A 6192-nucleotide genomic window follows, 5' to 3' on the forward strand; every position below is an offset into this window, starting at 1 on the left:
CCAGGTTTTCAGGATTGCCCAGGTTCACCCACGTTAGTCTATCTTCTGCAGTCTTGGGGCGTTTTAATAAATCAGGCCCAATGTCTGAAAAAATGGGCATGTAAGAAAGCAGAGGAAGCAACAAAAAATTTAATGTGCTGACAATAAGCTTGCTGATAGAAAGATACAATTCATCACTGTGCTGCTCCTTCTTACTTTGTCCAGGACAGGATGGAGAGCATCCAAGACAACTTGGATTTAGAGTTAGTGGGTTGAATGAGGACATCTAGAAGCATTAGAAAATGAAAATTGTGGTGCAAATTTGCAATAGCAAATCAGATGGTATTATAACAATCTGAAAAGTACTACAGTAGCTTGAGTTTTTTGTGGCCCAGAAAACATTTGACTAAGTCAGAATAAATCAAGAAAAAAACAATTCAGAGGTTCACTGTGACTGTCAGACACCTGGTATTGAAAAGAGGTTAGCAATTGATTTGATATTTCTCTCCTCCTCATGGGAAAGCCATAGTTGTTTGCTCATTATTTAATCATGTATGCGTGACGTGTGAGCGTAAACCAGTGTGCCAAGGGTAATTTTTAGTTTGTATTTTTTGTGGTCACACCCCTCTATATATGTATGCTGCTTGCTGCTGAGCACATATACTGTTTGGTGCTAGGTGTCTGTTCTCCATTGTACTGGACAGGTGAGTGGCTGAGATTTGGGCTGTTGGTGTCTTACAGCTTCTATATGTCATTTTAATTATATATGTCATTATAATACTATTCTTGTGCATTTTACTAGTAATACTGGCTGAGACAAATAGGGGTTACCAACAGATTTGTTCTGTTTGTAGTAAAACTGTATGTCATCTATTTGTTCACTCTTTTATTGCTTAGGCTTCTTTGAGTTTTGATGGTATGCAGCAAATAAACTGTGATGATATATAGATTTGTATTTATAATGTTATCATTAAGCTGAATGACTTCCATGAATAAAACTGCTACTAATGGCAATGATAAAATATTTTATTGCAGAAGTGACAATGCTGGTGAGCAGTGGAGAGAACATCTCTTAGATTGTAATCTCTTCTGGGCAGGGTCCCCTCCTGCTCCTGTGTCATTGTTTGTATCTGTCTGTGATTTGCTACCCCTATTTAATGTGCAGTACTGTGTAATATGTTGATGCTATATAAATACAGTTTAATAATAATAATTATATTTATTATTATAATTATTATTGACACTCCCCTGATTCTGACTCATCACTGGTCACAGAGACGGGCAAAGGCTAGGTACTCTTCCTTGTGGCTCCCAAAGATAGATCTTTGCAGCCCTTGTAATGATGAGAGGGGTTAAGTAGTGGAATTATACAGTACAGGGTCAAGGAACTTAAAATGTACCATGGGACACTACAAAGGGGAAGGAGAGGAAGATTTAGGGATTTATTTTTAAATGTTGACTAGATTAAGATTTAAATAAACTTTCTCACCATCAAAATATGAATCAAGTGCCTTCCAGCAAAGCAAAGAGTTACAACATACCTGTACATCTATCTGTGCTACCAAACTTTGCTTTAATGGTAAGATCGTCAGCATTAAGCATACTTCTGGGTGTAATAAATGTGCCATGTAATAAATGTTCTTTGTCAGGGAGTGGTGTAGTGGCTGAAGGAAGAAACCCCTGAGCACATCTGTCTGACCTCTTTTCTGGCAGAATAAACAAGCACCTGCCTCTCCCTAATCAAGTTTAGGAACTTGTGCCTCCCTTATTTTACAATCACAATAGATCCTGTGGAGGTCTACAGACACTAGTTAGGTCCTATGTACACCGGCTAGCACTTTGCAGACTAGGACCCCAGGTTCAAATCTCGAACATTTGTGTGGAATTTGTATGTTCTCCCTGTGTTTGTGTGGATGTTTCCTGGGCACTCCAAGTTTGGTATTTGGCTATCCCCCAACTTCAAAAAAAGAAAAACTGTTTAGGCAACCTTTGATTGTGAGCTTAATTGTGGGACCAGATTATTACAGGTTATCATATTATTTTCTACTAGTGCCACACTGGAGAAATTCTTTTCTCATCATGAGTACATACCAGGAAATGAAAAGTAATCCCTCCAAAGTGAACAGAATCCAGTAGAACTGTATTCCAGGATATTTGTTCCATTTTTGTTGTGTATAGGATAGATCGTATAAAATACTCAGCAACTCCAATTGTCCACAGAGACAAGTCGTTGGGTTTTTTGACAGATTTACAGACCAATCGCACAGCAATGACAGGTCAGGTTCACTTAACTCATCCTATTCCAGTAATGTATTCTATATTTACAATTTTAAGACACTAATAAAGCATAGGGCCTTATAGTCCTTATGGGACCAAAAAAGACCTAATGAGGTTAAAGGAACTTCAAAGAACATGGGCATAGTCTAGTTGTCACTATGAGAGTAAACAATGCTACATGCATGTTAAGTGAATGTTATTTCTCTACTTCAAATGACTTATCTCCTCTCTGTAAGATTTAATTAAAGGGATGTAACAAGGTGTGTAACAATTTTTCTTGTTACTACTTAAAAGGAATGTAAAATAAGCTAATTTACATTGAAAGCATTTAATAGGTTTATTGCCTTGCAAATGACCACAGAAGTCTGTGTGCATATCTATATATATAAAATCCAATGTATGTATGTATGTATGTATGTATGTGTGTATGTATGTTCCACCATCACTCGAAAACGTATTGAGACATTTCAACCAAACTTGCCATACATATGACTGACACTCATGTGAGTGCACCTGTCATCTTTGTACAACGCTGTACTATTTGTCAGAGTTATATTTGGATGAAACGCATCAACACGTTTCAACCAAACATGCTAGACATACAGTATGACTCAGACTAATGTGAGTCCAGCAGTCATCTTTGTGCAGCGCTGGGAAACATTAGAGTGTCAGCTCCTCTGTACAGAGACTGATGGGACTGTCTCAGTGTTCTCTGTACAGCACTATGGTATATGTCAGCGCTATATAAATGTATATTAGTAGTGTGTGACTGTGGGGGGAAATTAAAGTGTCAGCTCCTCTGTACAGAGACTGATAGGACTGGCCCAGTGTTTCATTGTATAGCACTGCGGTATTTGTCGGAGCTTTACAATGTATAATAGTAGTGTGTGACTGTGGGGGACATTAGAGTGTCAGCTCCTCATCCCAGATACTGATAGGACTGGCTCAGTGTTCTCTGTAAAGCGCTGTGGTATATGTCAGAGCTATATAAATGCAAAATATTAGTGTGTGACTGTGGGGGGACATTAGAGTGTCAGCTCCTCTGTACATAGACTGATGGGACTGGATCAGTGTTCTCTGTACAGCACTATGGTATATGTCAGAGCTATATAAATGTATAACAATAGTGTGTAACTGTGAGGGTGCATTAGAGTGTCAGGTCCTCTGCACAGAGACTGATGGGACTGTCTCAGAGTTTTGTGTACAGCACTATGGTATATGTCAGAGCTATATAAATGTATAATAGTAGTGTGTGAATGTGGGGGACATTAGAGTGTCAGCTTCTCATCCTAGATACTGGTGGGACTGGCTCAGTGTTCTCATCCTAGATACTGGTGGGACTATGCTCTGTACAGCATAGTATATGTCAGAGCTAAATAAATGTATATTATTAGTGTGTGACTGTGGGAGGACAGCTCCAATCTACAGAGACTGATGGGACTGGCTCAGTGTTCTCTATGCAGCACTATGGTATATGTCAGAATTATATAAATGTATAATAAAAGCGTGTGACTGTGGAGGAACATTAGAGTGTCAGCTCCTTTGTACAGAGACTGATAGGACTGTCTCAGTGTTCTCTGTACAGCACTATGGTATATGTCAGAGCTAAAAAAATGTATAATAGTAGTGTGTTACTGTGGGTGACATTAGAGTGTCAGCTCCTCATCCCAGATACTAATAGGACTGGCTCAGTGTTCTCTGTACAGCACTGCGGTATATGTCACAGCTATAAAAAATATATAATAGGAGTGTGTGACTGTGGGGGGACATTAGAGTGTCAGCTCCTCTGTACAGAGACTGATGGGTCAGCTAGTGTTCTCTGTACAGCACTGTGGTATATGTCAGAGCTAAATCTATATTTTTTGTGAGAGAAATACAGAATTTTTTTTTTCTGGCTTTCTTGATAGATAGCAAGTGGAATCAGAATAAAATATCTGAATTTTTTTGAGAGACATGAGAGAAATACAGAAATAGTCCTTCGTACAAAAATTAGCCGGTTACACAGCTCTGCTGTTCATGACTCATTTTACAAAGTTACAGCTTGCAGATAGGAAAAGGCAGTCCCCTACACAGCAATGTCTCCAATAGCTAAGGCCCCTACACTGTCCATGTGAGGGGAAGTCTCAGTCTCTTTACATTCATCAATAGTTGGAGCCTCTACAGGCTTAACCTCTTCATACTCCCACTTATCCTACACCTGTCATGTCTCTTCACAGTTGCAGACTAGAGTCAAGCTCAACAGGGTCTTCTTTCCCTGCTGATTTCGCCAAGCCCATTCCCTTGGCTGTGGTTTCATTAGATAGTAGGTAGGGACACTGGGAATCTCCTTCATCTATTCATGTGTATAACTAATTAGATGACGAGACATTTGGCTACCTTAAGAGAGTCAAAGTTACTCCCGCCGTTTACCCGTGCCTGCCTAGTAACCAGCTTGGGATGGCAGTTAACAATGCCATCCACACTCTGTCTCAGAGCACACTGCCTCCTCCTCCTGCTTTTACTGCTGCCACCTGCCCAGTACCCAGGTCTAGATGCTGGTTAACAAGGCCATCCACACTCCGTCTCAGGGCCCATCGCCTCCTCCTCCTGCTGTTGCTGCTGCCGCCTGCCCAGTACCCAGCTTTACATGACAATTACCAGTGCTGTCCATGCTCCATGTCAGGGCCCACGGCCTCCTCCTCATGCTGTTACTGCTGCCGCCTGCCCACTACCCAGCTCTAGATGACAGTTACTAATGCCGTTCACACTCCGCTTCAGAGCCCACCGCTACCTTCTCCTGCTGTTACTGCTGCCTGCCGAGTGCCGAGATCAGAATAAAATATATTTATTTTTTTGAGCGAGATACAGAAATGTTTCTGGCTTTTTTGATAGATAGCAAGTGGGATCAGAATAAAATATCTGATTTTTTTTTAAACAAAATACAGAATTTTTTTCTGGCTCTTTTGATAGATAGCAAGTGCTATCAGAATTAAATATCTGTATTTTTTGTGAAAAATACAGATTTGTTTCTGGCTTTTTTGATAGATAGCAAGTGGTATCAGAATTAAATATCTGAATGTTTTTAAGAGAAATACAGATTTTTTTTGGCTTTTTTGATAGATAGCATGTGCTATCAAAATGAAATATCTGATTTTTTTGGAGAGTAGGACAGAAATGTTTCTGCCCTTTTTGCTAGATTGCAAGAGGTAGCATCAAAAACTGCACAGTCTGTATATTTCAAGATATACAGAAAGGCTCCTAACCTGTCCCTGTCACAATGCACTTCTCTCCCTACTTCTTTCTCTAACACAGAACTTAGAACTGTGCTCAGATCTCTCCTGATTGGGCTGTTGCGCCTTGCTGTGCATCCTGGGAGCAAATGATTCGCTCCCAGCTGTGCCATTTCCGCCGGAAATAGTCGCCGTTCCCGCCTCCTGCAATTTTTCTTGTTTGTTCGGCGAGTATACGACCTCACGACCAATTACAAGTCTGTTCTCGCATAAATGTTCGGTAAGCAAGAACGGTCCAATTCGCCGCGAGATCGAACTTACAAATCTTACTCATCTCTACCCGGTAACCCCAACCTAACAAAAAACACAAACCCACACCAACCAACAAAAATAAAAGGGTGGGTGGGGGGAAACTTTTTATTTTCGCCCCTTCCTAAGCTAATGACCTCCCACTTCCTGGTCCTGACCTTTCATCCACTTGACCCTTCCTTCAACTCCGCCCCTCTTTTATGTCACCTCTAACTAATTTCTGAGACTAATTAACCCTTTGCTAGCATGTTCCCTGTTTTCCCAGTCATGCTGGCCCTCCTCTATGCTTCCTTTATTTGCTTGCTCCAGGCCTTACTATCCAGATGTAAAAAATAAATTATTTCAAGGTCCTTTACATACACTTTGATTTTTATTAACATACAGGAATTCCCCCAGATATTCCCTCACAGGGATCTTA

The sequence above is a fragment of the Pyxicephalus adspersus genome, chromosome 1 (genome assembly GCF_032062135.1).
Source record: "Pyxicephalus adspersus chromosome 1, UCB_Pads_2.0, whole genome shotgun sequence".
NCBI lineage: Eukaryota > Metazoa > Chordata > Amphibia > Anura > Pyxicephalidae > Pyxicephalus > Pyxicephalus adspersus.